This window comes from Giraffa tippelskirchi, chromosome 14 (assembly GCF_054371585.1).
Source record: "Giraffa tippelskirchi isolate mGirTip1 chromosome 14, T2T-mGirTip1v1.2.pri, whole genome shotgun sequence".
Classification (NCBI taxonomy): Eukaryota; Metazoa; Chordata; class Mammalia; order Artiodactyla; family Giraffidae; genus Giraffa; species Giraffa tippelskirchi.
The window spans coordinates 63,120,983-63,142,579 of NC_137288.1; the positions used below are offsets into that span (position 1 = coordinate 63,120,983).

The window sequence follows — 21,597 nt, forward strand, 5'->3', positions numbered from 1 at the left end:
ACGAGGGTTTGATCCCTGGGTTGGGAAGATACCCTAGAGGAGAGCATGGCAACCCAGTCCAGTACTCTTGCCTGGAGAATTCCATGGACAGAGGAGCCTGGCAGGCTGCAGTCCATGGGTCTGCAAAGCAATGGACATGACTGAAGTGACTAAGCAACAGCAGCAGGCTTTATTTAAAGCCAGTGTTGAAATACCTGAAAACATGGGATGATTAGTTCACCAGTCAAGGGATTCTTTAAGATTTCCTACTTTTCCCCAGAACATTCTGTAACTACAATATCTGTATTCATAATTTAGTAATAGCTCCTTGTTAAATTATTATTATATAATATTTTGCTTGTGATTTGAACTGAATGCTTGAGACAGCCACATGTCTGACATAGTATGACTAGAAATTAATATGACTAGAGCCGAACTTGGACATCTAGTGTGGTTACGTTTCTTAAAGCTGTTAGGTTGAAATTGCCACCAACGAGCCATAACACCTCCATCTTAAAGAGCTGTTTCTCTGGAAATTTCCCAGACTCCTTCCCAGCTAAAAAAGTAATAAAGGGGGAGTTTCCTGGCAGTCTATTGGTTAGGACTTGGTGCTTTCTCTGCCCATGGAGCTGGGTTCAATACCTGGTTGGGGAACTAGGATCCTTCAAGCTGTGTGGTGTGGCCAAAAAATAAAAAAATACAAAGGATGAAAGAAAGGAGAGAAGGGAAGGAAAAAAGAAAGGAAGAAAGAAATTTGTGCAAATGGAATGTAGGTGCAAGGAATGTGTGTGAATTCCAGGATGAGATGAGAAGGAGCAAGTGGGCAGTTTCTCCCTTCTTTTCTCTGTCAACTGGATACAGAAGACCTGGGCTGAAAGGGTGCCAGTGTGCAAGATAAAAGAGGCTGTGTCCGTGAATCGTTGCATGCAAGGCTATCCACTGAGCAGGAATGCCTGCATTGGTGGGTTGTGTAGCAATGGATAAATTTCTCTTGTGCTAAGCCACTGAGATTTGGGTGGTTTTTTTTTTTTTTAATTATATATCACGTCATGCATCTGTAAACTAGTACAAAGAGTAGTGCAATTATCCCAATGACTTGCTGCTGTTTCAAATATTTTCAGACTTTTTTTTTTTTTTTTTTTTTGAGATTTCCTATCAGGGCTCCTCCTCATTGGCAAATGTTTCAACTTAAGTTTTTTAGACACGACCAAAAGCCATCCACGCTGTTGATTTAGGAAGTCTAAGCGTAGAAATTCTCAACGTATTATTAGAAATAATGCTCATGTCATAATCCCAGAAAACAAGCCCCTTAATAATGTAACTTCTTAGTATTTTTAAAGCTTTATTGATTTATTTTGACTGCTCTGGATCTTTGTTACTGCACGAAGCTTTCTCTAGTTGCAGCGAGCGGGGGCTACTCTACAGCTGTGGTGCTCAGGCCTCTCATGTGTAGTGTCTTCTCTTGTGGAGCACAGGCTCTAGGCGCACAGGCTTCAGTAGTTACAGCATGCAGGCTCAGTAGTTGTGGTGCTTGTGGAATCTTCCTGGATCAGCAATCAAACTCATGTCCCCTACATGGGCAGGCGGATTCCTAACCACTGGACCCCCAGGAGAGTTCTTCAGTATTTTAGTATGACAGAACCACACTGAGAGCCACATAACAGAGCTTCTTTGTATCGTGTTGGAAAGTCTTACCCTGTTGAACCACACTCCTCTTCAGTAGACCTGGTTTCTTATTTTTAGTTCTATTTAAATTTTTTCTGAGGTATAATTCCAAACAGCAAGAGGATGATGAACTGTGGGGGTAGTATAGACACATATTTTATAAAAGGCTTGAAATTCATAAAAATAAGTGACAGGCTACATGTTGCATGGTAAGTAAAATATCCATATGGCAATGTTATCCAATATCACATCTTGTTGCAATGCATGATGGTATTATTTCGTAGATATATCCAAATTATTCTCAGTAAAAATAGCTTTATTTAAAATTCCAAAACCATCTTTCAGTGAGCTAGCTCACATAATCAGATGAATAATATTGGGATATGGGATCATGTAATATTTTATACCAACTGGCATGTTATCAGCAAGCCCAAAACAGCTGGAAAGCAAAGTTTAAAGGATTCCTGATATGACTGAATAGGTTTCTGGAGCAGGACTTGTTTGCAGTAAAATTGTGAGAAAGAAAATTATATCTTGCTCCTCCCTTCAAGTTTATGCAGTGCTACTGTCTTCTCCATGGTTCTCCTTAGAACTGCAGACCCTGAATCACAACTTGACCTTGAGTACGTGGAGACCCATGCAAATATTTTTTTAAGACCCATGTCTATATAAACACGGGTCTTAAAATATGGTATATATTTTAAAATATAGTATATATTCAAGATGAGCTTGGAGCATCTTGCAGTGGCAGCAAGTTAGAAAGTGCACATCAGCACACCTGTCACTATTTCCTAGTGTCCAGGTGCAGTTTTTTCAGGCTCAAGGACATTCCTTCTTTTTCATCATTATCAAATGCACCATTCTTGACTAATTTCATCTTTTCCTTTGAGATAGAGTTAGTAATGATGTTTTTACCCATATGTTATGGCTTCTTAGAACCTGTTTTTATTGAAACACATAGATCTCTTTGCCTTTGCAATTTCTGAGTACTATTTACTCATGGGTGCATCATCCATTGTGCCACTTTTCAATACTGGCTTCTAATGACTCTTAAAAGTTGTTGATGACAATCTCAAATAAAAGTCTTATAGGTATCTTATAGATGAACAGTTAATTTTCTAGACATGCTGATTTGATTTAAATTTTATAGTGTGGAAGTTGAAGTTGAAAGACACATCTTCTAATCACGTCTTGCCTTGGACTCTTTAGGCTCTCATTACCATATCCTTAGGGCATAATCACTTTCAATTTGACTGCACTCCTGCCTCCATGGCCACGAGCGGGGGTGAAGAGGCAGTGGCCCCTCGGACAGAATGGGAAAGGCGTTCCCATTTGCCCAAGAAGTGTCCTTTCCTCGCCCAGGGTGATTTAAGACCAGTCTAGGAAAGCACAATGACACCGTATCGGTCAAAGGCCAAGGAGGACGTCGATAGATTAAATGGGCCAGCTGATGTTAGGAAGCCTTAGTTTCAGAATCCCTCAGAGGAGATATGTGACCATGTATCCATTCCATGGCGTCTTTCTCAGTCGTGGCGGAGTCTGTGAAGGAAGTTGTTGGGACTTCCCTGGGTGACTTTAAAACCGTCGCGGCAGGGGAAGCTCTTTGCCAAAAGGAAACTCCAGCTGAGTTCCCGTGTGCTGCTCCCCTCACGGCGCGCAGGCGTTCCTCAGCGCAGCCCTGTGGGTGGAACATGGCGGCTGGGGGCGCGCCCTGTGGGAGGACCTGTGGGAGAGCGTCCGCAGCCCGGACTCCCGAGCTTGTCCGGCGTCCCGAGGGAGAGCCGCTCCAGACTAGCGCGTTGGTGCCACTCTGGCAGCTCAGTCTCACATAATCTCCCAGAGAAATCTCTCATCAGCCTGCTAGGACGAATGAGCGGCTCATCCTCCTAGGCTAGGACTCAGCCCCAAGGACCCTGGGATGACTGCAGGAGCACAGATCAGTCCCGGGGGCATCTAGAAGATTCCAGAGTTGGAGGGAGAGGACCAGAGGGACTTGTGAATGAGAAAAGAAGGGATTGAGTTGGTTCCAAGCCACTGGAAAAATAGAAATACGTGATTTCCACAAAGACGCTCCAAAATGTGAGACTGGGGACCTGGGGTAGAGACTTCCGCTTGTCGGGAGCGACACTGATTGTCCTCAGTTTAAGAGATGGGCAGTGCACCCATGCTGACCCTAGACCTCCAACTCCCACCAGAATAATGCAGGAGAAGATTGCAAGGCAGCATTCAAACTCCTTTTCTGCCCCTGCTGTAGCATTGGGGGTAGAGATGAAAAACGTTTTTGGCACTTAAAGAAAGTATATCTATCCTTCATCCTATTCCTTCAGGTCCCCTGATATCTGATAACTAATTGGCAGAACTAACTCAGGCAAAGTTGTTAATCCTGATAATATCTTAATTCCAGATAATACACTTTTATTTAATGAGATTTTTTTTTTAATGCCTAACATCAAGTTGTAACTCTCACTACACTTGTTGAAATGCGTAGATTCACAATTAACTGGCCGCAGAGCACTGTTGCACTCCAGCTGCTGATCAAGGATTATCATTTTAAATTTACCCTGCTGAATACATTTAAAACCTCAACTAAGAGAAGCAATATTTATTTAGGACTTTGGGGACTGGGGAAGGAGGAGAATGATCTATCTATTTTTCCCACTATTTCAACATCTAGTCCTGAAACAGATAATTAAGAAGCCATGAGCTTGGGTGGAATATTAATCCTGCCCCCTGCCCTCCCCAATCTCCCAAATCCTGTGTTTGGGGTTGCTTTTCTTGACTTTTTGTTTTGTTATGGCCCCATCCACCTAACTTTAGAGAAAAGGAGCCTAAATTAAACTTGACATGTTTTCTGCAAATGTGTTTTTGATGATCTTGTTCATTGAATACATGCCTATGCAAGGACTTGGAACAAGGGAAAAACACCAGTTTAATTTTTCAGACTAGCTAGTTGGCTTCTACGGGTAGAATATGGAGATCTAGATATGTCTTCTTGATTCCTGCTGGAGAACCCCTAGCCATGTTAGAGGCTCATCTCCGAAGGAACTTCCAGGCATCACAGAGTTCCCTACACTTGACTTGAGTCATCTTATTTCTCGGGCCTTACTTTCCTGTGTCATTTTGCTTCCTTATATCAACTTGAATCCTCTTGTGATGTTTCCAGATTTGTAAGTTAACCTTGTGTTCTTTTTGGAACAAGGCTAGCTATAAATAATGAAGAAATTGTAAACAGAGTGCTTTAGAGAGACTCTGGGTTGTTGTGGAATGAGTGTGGGCTTTGAAGTGACATAGATTTGGATCAGCTATCAGGTCTCATGAGTTCTGTGACCTTCATGTCTCTTAAGTTAATGTGACACCTTCCAGTGATGTCATAACTGCGAGTGAATCCCCTCCTTTTAGTCCCTAATGCTTTCTTCTCTTTAGCTTTTCTACCTGTGTGTTGCTTTCCAGTACAGTTCTCTTATGTTGGCAAATGAGGTGAGGCAGTCATACATAATTTTCACCTAGAAATGAATACCGACAAGAAAAGCGATCTAGAGATCCAGGGAAGAGCTATATTCTCTAAGAAAACTAGGACTGAGCTTCAGATTCCCTTATTTAGATTATGGTAAAGTGTATATCCATGACTGAAGTGACTTAGCACACATACACACAAAGTATACATCTCTAAATTCTTTATTCCGCAATAGAATTTCAAATCTGTCCTGCCGCTTGATTTGCACTACCTATTTTAGTGGTTTCAATCAGAAGCACAAGACAAAGCACTTAATTTTTTTGACTGCCATCAATATTTACCCCTGTTAATAAAAACAGAACTACTTCTCAGTGATACATCAAAGGGATTGTGTCTATCCTTGAAACAAACATAACACATATCAGAGCCTAACAAGTCTCTTCTATCTAATGAATGAATTTACACTTTCGAAGAAAAGTAAACCTGTCAAAGGGAATTAAATGATAAGTTGCACCAGAAATAACTTCTGTGTCTGGCATTTCTGTTAGGTTGTTAGTAAGAGGAAAATAGGGCATGTGGACCTTGATAATAAACCTGTCTTTGATATTATTGTTAAGCCTGACTCCTGGAGATTAAAGTGGCAGGTAGTAAAATGTATCATGCCAACGTAGATGGGATATTTTTGTTCTATTTTAAGTTTCTCATGGAAAATGGTTTTGCGATGGGTCTTTGAACAGCACTTTATTTATAATCCTATTTGCAGCTTGGAGAGATGTTACCTCAGAAGGCGAGTGAGCACATTGCTCCGGCTTTTGTGATTCTGCAAATGTCACTGCTGTCGTTTGTCAAATCTGCCTGAAATCTGTCTTTTCAATAAGTAACATCTCCCACTCCTTTTGGGTGAAACTTTTCATTTTTTTTCTCTCAGAGAAAGGAGTCTAAATTAAAAGAGAGAAAGATTTGGATTCTTCATTTTACAACGGGATTGAGAAATTAATTTCTATATATTAGAACTACTATATAGCAGTTATTTCAATGCAGCGCTGTTAGAGAGTATTGCAGTTCTTTTATGTTTTTACCTTGGGATGGGGTAACATTTTATTGCAGCCATAAAATGGATTATACTTCTTTTTGCTTTGCAAAAAAATTTCATGGAGCAAAAGTTGCCTTCTCAATGTGAGTGCGTGCGTGCTCCATCACATCCAGCTCTTCCCGACCCCAAGGAATGTGGCCCACCAGGCTCCTCTGTCCATGCGGTTTTCCAGGCAAGGACGCTGGAGTGGGTGCCATCTCCTCCTCCCAGCGCGAATAGATGTTTACAAACTCCACCAGAGTTGATTCTCTCCCTTCCTGTCCATAAACCTTGGGAAATGCTTTTTTCCTCTTGCTTAACCTGCTAAAGTCCACATGATCACACTATCTTTCCAAGGGCTGGGAATTTGTAATCCCTGTGGTCGGTCTCCTGAGTGACTCGAGTGTCCTTTGGCCCCTGGCTTAACTTCTCTGCTTTTGGGTTGCAGTGTCTGTGAGATGCAAACTGGACCGCCTCACATACTGGGGGATGCTGTGAGGATTAATTAATGTTTGCAGTACACATGGAAGCTCGGGCTGCAAGATGCTTTATAAATTTGAAATACCACAAAGTTAATAAGAGGCTTAGCTATGAGAAAGCTGCTAAACACAACCTTTCCCCTCTCTGGAGCTCAGTGACCTTTCTGACTGTCCCACTGATTCCATGGTGTCTCCCAGAGGGGCATTCTGTACCTCTTCAACCTGGATTTGCTTCTAACTTAATAAATGCGGCAAACCTGGAAAGCATGTACAGAATAAAGAAAGGATTTGTTTATTTAAGTGATGCTCGTTCACCTGGAACATAATAGCAGCTGGATTCCTGCTGAATCAAGAATCTATTTGTTCCGGCAGATCAGCCGATGTTGTTTATCAATTTTCATTCCCACTAACAGAATTAGGCTCCCAAACCATTTCTAATCAGTTTTCTCGCCATCATTTTGGAGGCTTTCAATTGAACGCATATATTTAGCATGGTCATAGCCCATTACTTAACAGAAATGATGGCTTCTTTGTATCCATCAGAGCCAAGCTTTCTAGGAAAGCATTCCCAACTCAAGATGTCAATTGATGTGCAAATACCATCTATTTATTGCATATGGGTCTTTGGGAAGGGCACATTTTAAACCAAGTGCTCTGCAGTTTCCTGGATATGATAGTCATGCAAAGGTTTTGCTTTTAAGATGCCTTTGTTATGAATTATTTTAGCCTAGTGATTAAACTTAGGTATTTGATAAAAATTCTTAATTATTATTTTAAGAGTTATCTCAAAGTCATTTCTTTTTGTATTATTTTTCTAATAATGAATGTAGGTTCTCTTAGAGTCAATCTGTGCCTTTTAACTTGTTCCTCACAGGGCAAAGGAGTCAATGACTTAAAGTGTCATAGCTGGGCTTGGTGTGCAATGGGGCTTTCCAAGTCAGAGATGGACAATCAGCATTTAGGCCTAAAGGAAAATAGAAATGTAGCCAGATCTTCACTTGCTGTTGTTCAGTTGCTCAGTCACGTCTGACTCTTTGTAACCCCATGAACTACAGCACGCTAGGCTTTCCTGTCCTTCACTATCTCCTGGAGTTTGCTCAAACTCATGTCCATTGAGTCAGTAATGCCATCCAACTGTCTCATCCTCTGTCGCCCCCTTCTCCTCTTGCCCTCAATCTTTCCTAGCATCAGCGTCTTTTCCAAGAAGTTGATTCTTCGCAGCAGGTGGCTAAAGTATTGGAGCTTCAGCATCAGTCCTTCCAATGAATATTCAGGGTTGATTTCCAGTACTGACTGCCATTCCATGGTGAAGGCTGCAAGGGTCAAAGCCATGAAGATCTCTCTACAGGGGAGAGACAGTAGCTCAATGAACATTGGTAAAAATTCCGATGGAGTCCAGTCTAGCAGTGAGGCCAGCATTCAGCAGACAAGCAAGTCTGTAGGTCATACTGGACACACTCAGAAGTGCTGTCTGGTCCCATAATGACCAGAGATGCCATCTTTCTACTCTATATGTGAAAAGTACTGTGGTGAATACCCTAGCCTTACTACCCTAATGTCAAATTCAAGCATAGAGAGGCTGTGTAGCAATTTCAAGTTTACAAAACAAGTACGTGGAAGGGCTAAGAGCCCAACCCAAGTGGTCCAGCTCTGGATGTGAGTGTTCTTCGTTACTGTGCCCTATGCTTCTTCCAGAGGTCATGTTTAGAGCTGGACAAAGTGCACCTTTGTCCAGACAAATACTGTTTGATTCCACTTATACATGACGTCTAGAATGGTCAAATTCATAGAGTTAGAAAATATATATTGGTAGGGACTGGGGATGGGGGTAAGGGGTGGGGCTGGGGAATAGGGAGCTAGTGTTTAATGGGGACAGAAGTTCAGTTTGAGAAGGTAAAATATTCCGGAGATGGAAAATGGTACGAGTCACACAGCATGTGACTGCATGTGAATGTACTTAGTGCCACTGAACTGTACAGTTCAGTGTGGTTAAGATAGTCTGTTTAATATTATGTGACTTTTACTGCAATATATTTTTTTTAAAAGAACATGTGTTGTAGAATCACAACTCTGGGGTCTGTGTGCCCTTGGACAACTTGCTTAGCGTCTCTGTGCCTCACTTTCCTCATATATAAAAAGGAGATTGTAATAGCACCTTCTGCCTGAAGTTATTGAGAGGATTAAGTGCAATAATGCGTAGAAAGCCTAAGAAGACTTCTTGATACGTAGTAAGTAATAAATAGTAGTTACTGCTAAATTACAAAGGAACTAAAAATGCAGAATAATCAAATGCAAGTGGACCAAAGTAATTAAACAGGAATATAACCCTTGAAGGATGTAGACTAGGAGAAGTGTGAAGAAATGCCAGTACTTATACTTCATTGTAGGTCTTGTGGGTAGAAAATAAGCAACAATAACATGTTGGAGTTCCTTTTGTTGGGCTTGTGTTGGGATTTGGGGTGGTTTTATGGATTTCTCAATGGCAGAGTTCACACATTCATATACTTTTCTCCTGGTACTATAATAAAATGAAATGGAATCTTCAAGTTAGATTAAACGCACAGTAGAAATTAAATTAAGAGGGTGACCACTGGTGGATTAGATATTTCATACATTTTCTAGATAATTAAAAGTAGATAAAGCAGTGATAATAGAAGATGATTAGAGCCACAATAAAAGCCGTGCTGTTCAGTGCAGTAGCCAGCAGCCATATGTAGCTACTGAGTCCCTGAAGTGGGGTGGGCCTGGATGGACCTGTGCCCTAGTGTGAAATACACACCAGATTTTGAAGATTTAGTGTGATAAAAAGGAATGTGAAATATATCAATATTTTTCATACTCACTACATTTCAAAATAATATTTTGGATATTTTAAGTAATAAAAACGTTACTAAAATTAATTTCTTCCTTTGAAACTCTTTAATGTGGCTTCTAGAAAATGTTAAATTATACAAAATCTTCCCATTTATGTCTCATTGTCTTTTTATTGGATAATTTTGCTCATGTCCAGATGTGCAGAATGGGTTTTGAAGATCCCCAAAGAAAAATGATGTGAAGAAGAGCAAAGATGAGGAGTGCATAACTGGTGGCGGGAGGGGTGCAGTTTTGAGGTCTAGATAAAGCAAAGCTGGCCCCTTCTCTCTGTCCTTCACCACTCCTGCCCGTGCAGACAGGACAGCCAGAACTGCCAAGTATGGATCTTAGGGTTGGTGGTGAGCGAGGCTCTTATATTCTTAAGAAAACAGTGGTGTCAGGAGCTGATACAGGAACATGGCTCAGGACAACGCTCTCCTCGTCCTGGAGTTTAGAATTTAAGCAGCATAACGGCTACTTGACGTCCCATTCACCTCAAATCAAACTGCCAATTGACTGACCCTGTCGATGTACACAGACATCCCCATCAGCTTTCCTAAGGGATAATTATTTAAAATATGGTTAACAATCAAGGATCACCAGATATTTGAAAGAAGTTTGCATCAAAGAAAGAAAAGACTGAGACAGAGCAAAGTAACCCTGTAGGAAGCAGATACATCGGAGATCAAAAGAAAATAAATTAAAACAATTAACACAGTCTTAATTAGTATCCTCAGATTTAAGAAGATGTTAGAGTCATAAAACAGGAAGTAGCTTTTTAAAAAATGAACAATTATATCTATTACAGTTAACTTAAAATGTGACCATTAGGGAAAAAACTAGCAAAGGCTACATAGACTTCTGTGTACCACATCTATAATATGAATCCATAATGATTTCAAAGTAAACAGTTTAAAAAAAAACCCCAAATCAATTTGAAGTAAGAAGGATCTCCCCCAAATTGTACAAAAGTATATTTCAATATAAGAATAATCATGGGCTTGAAGAAAGAGTTGGAAAAAATCAGATCAGAAATAGTAAGAAAGAAAAAGTTAAGAAATGTGAAATATGTCCCTGGAAGAGGAGAATGCTATTTTGTCAAACATTAAAGTGATTCAGTCTTAATAATGTAAGCATTGTTTATTGGTTGCCAGATTTTGGGGTTATTCCATGAACAAATCACAAATCATAAAGTAAACTTTTCAAACACAAAGAGATCAAGTCACAGTGGCTGTAATTATGAATTATGAATCTCTTATCTTTTCCTACAAATGTGGAGTTTAACCATTAGTCCCAGTTCTTGTTTGGTCTACTCACATTATCTCTCTCTCTGACTCTCTTTTATTTTTTTTTTTTAATTTTTGTTGGATTATAGTTGATTTACAATGTTGTGTTAGTTTTAGGTGTATAGCAAAGTGAATCAGTTATACATACACATCGATCCACTCTCTTCTTAGATTCTTTTTCCACATAGCTCATTACAGAGTATTGAGTTCCCTGTGCTATACAGTAGATCCTTATTAGTTATCTGTTTTATATGTAGTAGTGTGTACATGTCAGTCCTAAACTCGTGATTTACACCCTCCTCTGGTAACCATAGTTTGTTTTCTACAGCTGTGACTCTACATCTGTTTTGTAAATATGTTCATTTGTACCCTATTTTAAAATTTCACACATAACTGATATCATCTGATATTTGTCTTTCTGTGTCTGATTTACTTCACTTAGTATGATAATTTCTGGGTCCATCCATGTTGCTGCAAGTAGCATTCTTTTGTTCTTTTTATGGCTGAGTAATATTCTGTTGTATATATGTATCACATCTTCTTTATTCATTTCTCTTTTACTCCTTCATTATTTTTTCTCCTCTACATTAATTCTCAGATCCTCCATTTATCCAATGTGGCAGTGAGACCTGAAGTTTTTGTCATCTCTGAGAAGATATTAGTCTTGGGTAGCTCTGTCCTGAGGTCTGGGGAAGTTGTGGGTGGCAGCTTGGTAGAGGGCATGGAGGTACATATTTTAGCTGGATTTCTGTTTCAATTTTTTCCTTTGACTGTGTGATATATATCTGCATCAAGTCATGCAGGCCAACCTTGAGTAAATAAATTGTCCAGGGTTTCCAGACCAACTCAACAAGAGTTTTACAGTGTTATATGGGACCCAGGCTATATCAAGACTTAGACTTGCTTTGCACTTTCATATCCTTGTTTCCTAAAGATTTGGTTTCTTTGTTTAAAGGAAGAGTGGTTAGCTCATGATTAAACATGAATATTTCTTGATCTCTGATCCAATAAAATAATAGAATCCTTTGATAATGCTTCAGTTGCCCTCAGCCTACTCTCATCTCTATTCCCTGGGTGACTGATGCCTATAACACCTGATTTACAGCTTCTAGACATGCTGCTCTGTAAAATCCTACATGATTCAAAAGAGATGTTTATGTGTCAATGCCTATTTTTATTCCATTGGGCAAGAGATGCAGGTAATGTCAAGGAGATCGAGAGCTGAGATAATCCAATTGGTGATATGAAGGCAATTTGCAAGTTCTGTCATTAACATTATCAGAAGAATTCTCTGGTCTTTTAGAATCAGGCTTAGAGCTTTCACAGATATCACCTTCCTCTCACTTCCTAACTCCAACCTAGTGGTTTAAAAAAGTCCAAGTCTCTTAAAAAAAAGTCCAAGTCTGTGCCCCCAGATGTAATACTTCCCAGTTTCAATGTCTTGGGAAATGCTTGGAGTGTGGGTGACTATGTGGTCTAATTGTCTCATTTTATGAGAAACCTGTATGCAAGTCAGGAAGCAACAGTTAGAACTGGACATGGAACAACAGACTGGTTCCAAATAGGAAAAGGAGTACGCTGGAATCAAGATTGCCGGGAGAAATATCAATAACCTCAGATATGCAGATGACACCAGCCTTATGGCAGAAAGTGAAGAAGAACTAAAGAGCCTCTTGATGAAAGTGAAAGAAGAGTGAAAAAGTTGGTTTAAAGCTCAACATTCAGAAAACTAGGATCATGGCATCTGGTCCCATCACTTCATGGCAAATAGATGGAGAAACAGTGAAAACAGTGTCTGACTTTATTTTTCTGGGCTCCAAAATCACTGCTGATGCTGATTGCAGCCATGAAATTAAAAGACGCTTACTCTTTGAAACAAAAGTTATGACCAACCTAGACAGCATGTTAAAAAGCAGAGGCATTACTTTGTCAACAAAGGTCTGTCTAGTCAAGGTTATGGTTTTTCCAGTAGTCACATTTGCATGTGAGAGTTGGACTATAAAGAAAGCTGAGTGCCAAAGAATTGATGCTTTTGAACTGTGGTGTTGGAGAAGACTCTTGAGAGTCCCTTGGACTGCAAGGAGATCCAACCAGTTCATCCTAAAAGAGATCAGTCCTGAATATTCATTGGAAGGACTGATGTTGAAGCTGAAACGCCAATACTTTGGCCACCCAATGCGAAGAACTGCCTCATTTGAAAAGACCCTGATGCTGGGAAACATTGAAGGCAGGAGGAGAAGGGGACGACAGAAGATGAGATGGTTGGGTGGCATCACTGACTTGATGGACATGGGTTTGGGTGGACTCCAGGTGTTGGTGATGGACAGGGAGGCCTTGTGTGCTGCGGTTCATGGGATCGCAAAGAGTTGGACATGATTGAGCGACTGAACTGACTGACTAACAGATGAGGAAGCTGAGTAGAAGGAGGCTGTGTGCTTTGTACTGGTTTCTAAGGGCAGGCTTGTAACTAAAATCCCCACCATCGGACTCTACTCTTGATGTGTATCAAAATGGCAACACTTGTCCAAAAGGAAAAAAAACAAAAAAGGACTTAAAAAGTTAGAAGTTCCTCAAAATCAGGAGAGACTACTTGTAATTCTGAAGAGAAATTTAGAATTTCCTTTGTTTCACCAGATTGACCTCCAGTTTTCTTCACAATGAAAAGGGCTTCCTCATTGGTTCTCTTCTCCCTGTGGAGCAAAGGGCCTCTCCAGAGCCCACGTTGTTTTCTCCAGCATTCTTATTTGTTTCAAACATGAAAATTTCCAGTGAGCACCCTAAAAACTTCTTATTCAGAAGGTTGAACTCAAGATTTTTAAAATAATGTATTGCTAATTGATACTGATACAAGAGTCTGTAGAGTTATTTTGAGGAGCATTGCACTAGACCATGAATTTATCAGGATCTAAATTTACCAAGTCTTATTCACATAGGACACAGTGATAACCACAATATTTTTACAAGTGAAAATCAGTCATGTGGTCAGATGGGTGATTTGATAATGGGGCAGAATATTTTTTTATCTGGGATATATATTGACATACACGTAACAGACTCTCAGTCAAAATTTATTGATAAAAGATTAGCTCTAGGCCTTAACAACCAAACGGAAAGCAGTGTCTTTGTTCAGTCTGTTGTCCCGAGTGAATGAATTCTGGTTTATTGCAGGCTTTGAAATGTTGCCTCAAACTAATTCTGGAACTCCTTTCATTGGTCTCTTTCCATCTATCAGGCAGGTAATCAGTTCTGAAGGTTTGTCACTATATTGACAGGTTGATTTTTCTAATACTGTAGAGATACAGAATGGGAAATAAAAGGATTCTTCCGTTTTTCTCTTCACATATTTAAGACAGAGGTATCATTCACAGTCCCATGGAGTATGGGAAGGGGAGATGCAATGGAGCTCAAAACATGAGGGTATCACTCCTGCCACTGAGTGATCTTGGGTATATCAGTTTCCTCTGCTAAAGTAACTCCATTTTTCTTTAGGAGGTGGAGATAAGACATTTACTGGTAACGTGCAATGTTTGTGCAACAAATGTTAGTTTCATTCTCTTCTTTCTCTCCTGTCTTCTGCACTGTGTTGCCAAGTGTCCTCCATCAGTGGTGAGTCGTACTGACCTTGTAAGACAGATCAGGCATATGTGAATCCTAGAGCATTTCTTCAGTCACTGATCATTGCTCATCAGATTAGTATTTGGTCTCAGCACAAATGGGGTGGTGTAGTAGAAACTTCTTGCGGAACAATGGATATCAGCAGAAGTGAATGTATTTTGGAGGCAGAACTAATAGGAATATCTATTGAGATTTGATACGTTGATTTGTTGGAGGAGGAGAACCAAGAATTAAAGACATTTTTGGACTGAGCTATTATGTGGGCATTGGAACCACACATGGTAAGACAGGAAAGCAGAGGGAACAAGGGTATTGGTGGGAGGTGGACATAAAACAGAACCAAGAGCTGTACCTTGGACATGCCAATTTTGAGATATCCATTATACTGTCAAGTAAAGATGTCATTTGGTGGTTGGATATTGTGCCTCTTAAATCCAAGGGGGCGCATCAGGGCTAGATATAAATGTTTCAATAAAGGATGGGACTGAATAAAATCACAGTGGAGAGAGCTTAGGTACGTGGGGTGGTGGTGGGGGAGGGGAAAGCTTACTGCTAGACACTAGTTATTTCAGTATTTGGAAATGGAGTAGTGGAAAAGGAACCAACCTGGAAGACTGCTAAGGCAGGCCCAGAGGTGGAATGAAAACAAAGGAACTCTCATGAAAAGGGTTTCAAGAAGTGAAGAATGGTCAAATTTGAGAGGTTATTGCGTATAGCAGCACAGAGAACAAGGATAACTCTGACAAAAGCAGTTTCATCTGAATGGTGGAAACAAAACACCATTTGGTATAAGTTGAGGAAAGGATGGAAAAGTGATTCTTTTGTTAGAGGATCTTTTCTGTATGATATCTCAACATAAGCCCCGATATGAAATGAAGGTCAGCCTTGAAGTTCAGTACTAAGCTTTCTCAAACTCTACTTCCTGTAAAGTTAAAAAGTTGAGTCACAGGTTATAAATGTTTTTGCCCCGTATTCTCTTAAGTTTAACAAATAAGTAAAACCAGCTGTTTTACCTTCGGCCTAAGATCCCAGCAGCACAATTTCGACTTGATTGGCATAACAAAGTCTTGGGTAGCATTACATTCTGGTCAAAAGTCTCCATCTATGATGGTCACTAAGTTGTTTCTGGGAGACAGCTGACCTTCCTATTGCCATTATATAAAAGAATTGAGAAGATTCAAAGGGAAGGACAATTCTGAACTTCCAGTTAGGAAGAGGAATAGAACCCAATTATGTGTGACCTTTCAGATCAGAGTCACATTTACACTGGGAGATAAAAGGACACTGAATTTATACAAGTCAAGAGGCTTGCATGGTCAAGAAATTTTATGCCAGTCTCAGTGGCTATCATTTCTGTTTTTACATGTCTGTGAGTCTGATGCATGGTTTGATTTTTTTTTTTTAATTATGAAACAAGAGATGGAGAAAAACATACATTTATCAGGCTGTGGTGGCTATCTGGGCTTCCCACATGGCTCAGTGATAAGAAATCTGCCTGGAGACACAAGAGATGTGGGTTTGATCCTTGAGTCAGGAAGATCCCCTGGAGTAGGAAATGGTAACCCACTCCAGTATTCTTGCCTGGAAAATTCCATGAACAGAGGAGTTGGGCAGGCTACTGTCCATGGGGTCATGAAGAGTCAGAAACAACTATGTGACTGACCTACACAGGTCAACTTCTTTTTCTACACAGTTAGGAATATACTACACAGGCAATTCTACACAGGTTGAATTTTCCTTCTGATGGAAGCTAATAACTTGTGATTGAGATTGAATATAGAACCGCATGTCTCTAATTTCAGATGTTTAATCTATTTCATATGGCTAAGACATAAAAGAAGCTAATGCCTAGTAAGACTCAGATAACAAGCTCAAACCTTTTGTGTCTTCAGCCTTTCCTTCTTTATTGGCTTGGAATTTTAGAAAACGTTCTCCTGCTTTTAGCATCAGTCATTTACAACAAGTTTCATTGCCTGAAGCATACATTGCGTTTCTTGTCTCTATATTTTTGGTCATGTTGGCAACATGATGTAGATTTTCCATGTCTCTCCTTCCTTTCAAATTTACTAAAACTTTCTTTATGGTTTTGTACATAATCAGTTTGTGTAAATATCCTACATTTGCTTGAAAATGATATATAACTTACAGTTTTAGGGTCTTAATGTATGTGTATGTGTATGCATATATATAAGCAGATCAAGGGGTAAAGAATCTGCCTGCCAATGGAGGAGACATGGCTTTGATCCCTAGGTCAAGAAGATCCCCTGGAAAAGGAAATGGCAATCCATCCCAATATCCTTCTGTATTGTTAATAATTTGTATTGTCTTCAAGACAATTGAAATTGATGTTGATAGAGCTATATTAGACTTTTTGAATAGTGTTTGGTACACATATAATTTTAATCTTTTCAAATGTCCACTGTCCTTATGTTATCGGTTATGACTTTTGCAACTTCACTAGACATATTCACTTCACTTCAGTCACTAAGTCGTGTCCGACTCTTTGTGACCCCATGGACTGTAGCGCTCCAGGCTTTCCTGTCCATCCCCAGCTTCCGAAGCTTGCTCAAACTCATGTCCATCAAGTGGGTGATGCCATCCAACTATCTCATCCTCTGTCATCCCCTTCTCCTCCTGCCTACAATCGTGCCCAGCACAGGGTCTTTTCCAAGGAGTAGTTCTTTGCATCAGGTGGCCAAGGTATTGGAGTTTCAGCTTCAGCATCAGTCCTTCCAATGAATATTCAGGACTGATTTCCTTTAGGATTGACTGGTTTGATCTCCTTGCAGTCTAAGGGACTCTCAAGAGTCTTCTCCAACAACACAGTTCAAAAGCATCAATTCTTCTGCACTTAGCTTTCTTTATAGTCCAACTCTCACATCTATACATGGCTACTGGAAAAACCATGGCTTTGACTAGATGGACCTTTTCTGGCCAAGTAATATCTCTGCTTTTTAATATGCTGTGTAGGTTGGTAATAGCTTTTTTCCAAGGAGCAAATGTCTTTTAATTTCATGGCTACAGTCACCATCTGCAGTGATTTTGGAGCCCCCCAAAATAAAGTCTGCCACTGTTTCTACTGTTTCCCCATCTATTTGCCATAAAGTGATCAGACTGCATGCCATGATCTTAGTTTTCTGAATGTTGAGTTTTAAGCCAACTTTTTAACTCTCCTCTTTCACTTTCATCAAGAGGCTCTTTAGTTCTTCTTCACTTTCTGCCATAAGGGTGATGTCATCTGTATATCTGAGGTTATGGATATTTCTCCCAGCAATCTGATTCCAGCTTGTGCTTCATTCCAGGTTGTGCTGCTTTTGTGGCATTTCTCATGATGTACTCTGCATATAAGTTAAATAAGCAGGGTGACAATGTACAGCCTTGACATACTCCTTTTCCTATTTGGAACCAGTTTGTTGTTCATGTCCAGTTCTAACTGTTGCTTCTTGACCTGCATACAGATTTTTCACGAGGCAGATAAGGTGGTCTAGTATTCCCATCTCTTTAACAATTTTCCACAGTTTTTTGTGATCCACACAGTCAAAGGCTTAGGTGTAGTCAATAAAGCAGAAGTAGATATTTTTCTGGAACTCTCTTGCTTTCTCAATGATCCGCTGGATGTTGGCAATTAGACTAGACACATTAAGTTTTTACAGTGTGATCCTTGATATGTTTGGGGGTCTTAATTCTGTTTCCTTGTCCTACATGTCTCCTTTTTTGCCAGTAACATGCTGTTTTGATAATTATACCTTTGTAGTATGGTTTGAGATCAGGCAATGTGATCTCTCTAGCTTTCTTCTTCTTTCTCAGGATTTCTGTAGCTATTAAGTGTCTTGTGTTTCCATAAAATTTTTAGGATTTTTTTTTCTATTTGCATTGAAAAAAGTCATTACAAATTTTATAGGGATTGCCGTGAGTATGTAACTGGCTTTGGGTAGTATCGACATTTTAACAATATTCTTTCATTGCATAAACATAGCTGTCTTTCCCTTTGTATCTTTGTTAATTTCTATATATTTTTAAAATTTTCAAATCATTCTCTTTGTTTCTTTTGACTGCACCACACGTCTTGTGCCGTCTTATTTCCCCAACCAGGTATTGAACCCAGGCCCTTGGCAGTGAAAGCACCAAGTCCTAACCACTGGACCACCAAGGAATCCCCTCACATCTCTTTAATGAGCCTGCATTACTGCTCACACAGCTGTGGAAGCCTGTGCTGGCTGCTGGTGAAGTTCTAGGGTTCTGGTCTGGTGGGGGTTGCTGTGGGGGTAAGGATCAGGAAAAGTCCCAGGTGAGAGTTAGCAGGTGTGAATACCTCTGGGGCAAAGGCTAGTGAAATATGCAGCAGTGTGCCACAGCTTTGCTCGCTGTTCTCCAGTTGCAAAATCTGCTGGATTTGTCTGCTCAGTAGGTCACTGTCAACTGTGATGATCCCACTATATGGCTGCTATCAGTAACCCTGTTTTTCTGATTTTTTTCCTCTTGCCAGCCCACTTTTGACCTTTGCCATCAATGCATTAAAAATATTTTAGTTGAATTCTTCTTACCAGCATGAATGGCATCCTGAGGCACTGAACCCAAGCAAGCACTTCCTTGTGTTCCATTTCTAAGTGCAGCTGCCCACTTTCCTTAGATTTTTGGCTAGCAGGTTGCCCTGCAGTACCCACACTCTGATAACTTTGAGCAGAGGTGTGAATTTGCTTTTATCCAGTGGGTTTTATTATTGTTATTAAAAAGAAGAGTGACACTCTTGCAGATTTCTAAGTAGTGAGCAGAAGTTGAGCTGTTTCAAATCCTAAAAGATGACGCTGTGAAAGTGCTGCATTCAATATGCCAGCAAATATGGAAAACTCAGCAGTGGCCACAGGACTGCAAAAGGTCAGTTTTCATTCCAATCCCAAAGAAAGGCAATGCCAAAGAATGCTCAAACTAACACACAATTGCACTCATCTCACACACTAGTAAAATAATGCTTAAAATTCTCCAAGCCAGGCTTCAGCAATACGTGAACCATGAACTTCCAGATGTTCAAGCTGGTTTTAGAAAAGGCAGAGGAACCAGAGATCAAATTGCCAATATCCACTGGATCATCGAAAAAGCAAGAGAGTACCTGAAAAACATCTATTTCTGCTTCATTGACTATGCCAAAGCCTTTGACTGTGTGGATCACAATAAACTGTGGAAAATTCTGAAAGAGATGGGAATACCAGACCACCTAACCTGCCTCCTGAGAAACCTGTATGCAGGTCAGGAAGCAATGGTTAGAACTGGACATGGAACAACAGACTGGTTCCAAATAGGAAAAGGAGGACGCCAAGGCTGTACATTGTCACCCTGCTTATTTAACTTATATGCAGAGTACATCATGAGAAATGCTGGGGTGGAGGAAGCACAAGCTGGACTTGTGATTGCCGGGAGAAATATCAATAACCTCAGATATGCAGTTGACACCACCTTTATGGCAGAAAGTGAAGAAGAACTAAACAGCCTCTTGATGAAAGTGAAAGAGGAGAGTGAAAAAGTTGGCTTAAAGCTCAACATTCAGAAAACTAAGATCATGGCATCCGGTCCCACCACTTCATGGCAGATAGATGGGAAACAGTGGAAACAGTGGCTGACTTTCTTTTTCTGGGCTCCAAAATCACTGCCGATGGTGATTGCAGCCATGAAATTAAAAGACGCTTACTCCTTGGCAGGAAAGTTATGACCAACCTAGATAGCGTATTAAAAAGCAGAGATACTACTTTGCCAACAAAGGTCCGTCTAGTCAAGGGTATGGTTTTTCTAGTGGTCATGTATGGATGTGAGAGTTGGACTATAAAGAAAGCTGAGCGCCGAAGAATTGATGCTTCTGAACTGTGGTGTTGGAGAAGACTCTTAAGAGTCCCTTGGACTGCAAGGAGATCCAACCAGTCCATCCTAAAGGAGATCAGTCCTGAGTGTTCATTGGAAGGACTGATGTTGAAGCTGGAACTCCAATACTTTGGCCACCTGATGTGAAGAGCTGACTCATTGGAAAAGACCCTGATGCTGGGAAAGATTGAGGGCAGGAGGAGAAGGGGACTACAGAGGATGAGATGGCTGGATGGCGTCACTGACTTGATGGACGTGTGTTTGGGTGGACTCAGGGAGTTAGTGATGGACAGGGAGGCCTGGCATCCTGCGGTTCATGGGGTTGCAAAGAGTCGGACACAATAGAGCTACTTAACTGAACTGAAGCAGAAGTCAGAAGTCTCACCATTCTTGACAGTTTTGTTGTACATGGAATTCTAGGATGGCAGTTAATTCATTTTAGTTCCTTGAAGATACAGTTCTATTTCTTTATAGTTTGCAAGATTGTGCCTGAGAAATTAGCTGTCATTGTAACTGTTATTATTTGAGGTAATCTTTCCCCCTTGGATGTTCTTTAAGATCACTTCATTGCTTCTCACATTCTACAGTTTCACTGTTGTGTATGTATTTATAAATTTTATCCAGCCAGTGAAAATCTCTGAGTGATGTGTGTTGCATCGGCTTGAAAAATTCTCATCCATTATCTTCCTTTTTGGATATTAAATCTTTTGCAATATTCAATTTTGCCGAAGACAGTATTGAAATATTGCCTATTCTCTTTGCCTTATAACTTGTCTTTTATAATTTCTTTTCACATATTTTGATGGATTTTGTAACACATTTCAGTGGTTTCATTAGATTTAATGTTTAGTTTGCGTTCTCTCTTTTATTGCATCTAATTATTTTGTTTTTTAATCTATTCCAGTAATTAGATGAAATTAGAGATATATAAACATATATGCATACATACCTTGGGTTGAAACTTCATTCCTCTACAGTGGATTTGCATGTGGGTCAGTCAGTCCAGTCAACTGTCTGCTAACCCAGAATTACTTTAAATTTCCAGTTTGTACTTTTGGAGGGCAAATAAGAAGTGTGAATTCTAGCCTCAAGCATGCTTACAGGCTTTTAACTGGGAATCCTCATTAGAGTCTTCCCTCCATTTTTCTACTATACTTCAAATAAAAAACACAAATATTCCAGTATCCCATGAAGCACATCATTTTTCTTGTATACACGTTGAGTTTATTGTTATTTAGGAAAGCCTTCTTTGTGGAGGATTTTTTCTTCAATGCAATCTTGCATCTTACTAGGTTCCTAGACTTGTGTACCCTCCATTCTTAATTACCCAAGCCTAACTTAAAC

General features: G+C 40.1%; 1 protein-coding gene and 1 non-coding gene across 2 annotated transcripts in view; one reads left to right on the forward strand and one right to left on the reverse strand.

Annotated features, from left to right (window-relative positions):
* Nucleotides 1–21,597, forward strand: part of DCC (DCC netrin 1 receptor) — a 1,991,552-nt gene that overhangs the window by 680,518 nt on the left and 1,289,437 nt on the right. The window lies entirely within an intron of this gene.
* Nucleotides 18,484–18,556, reverse strand: TRNAE-UUC (transfer RNA glutamic acid (anticodon UUC)). Its single transcript has one exon. It is a non-coding gene; the product is annotated as a tRNA-Glu (tRNA).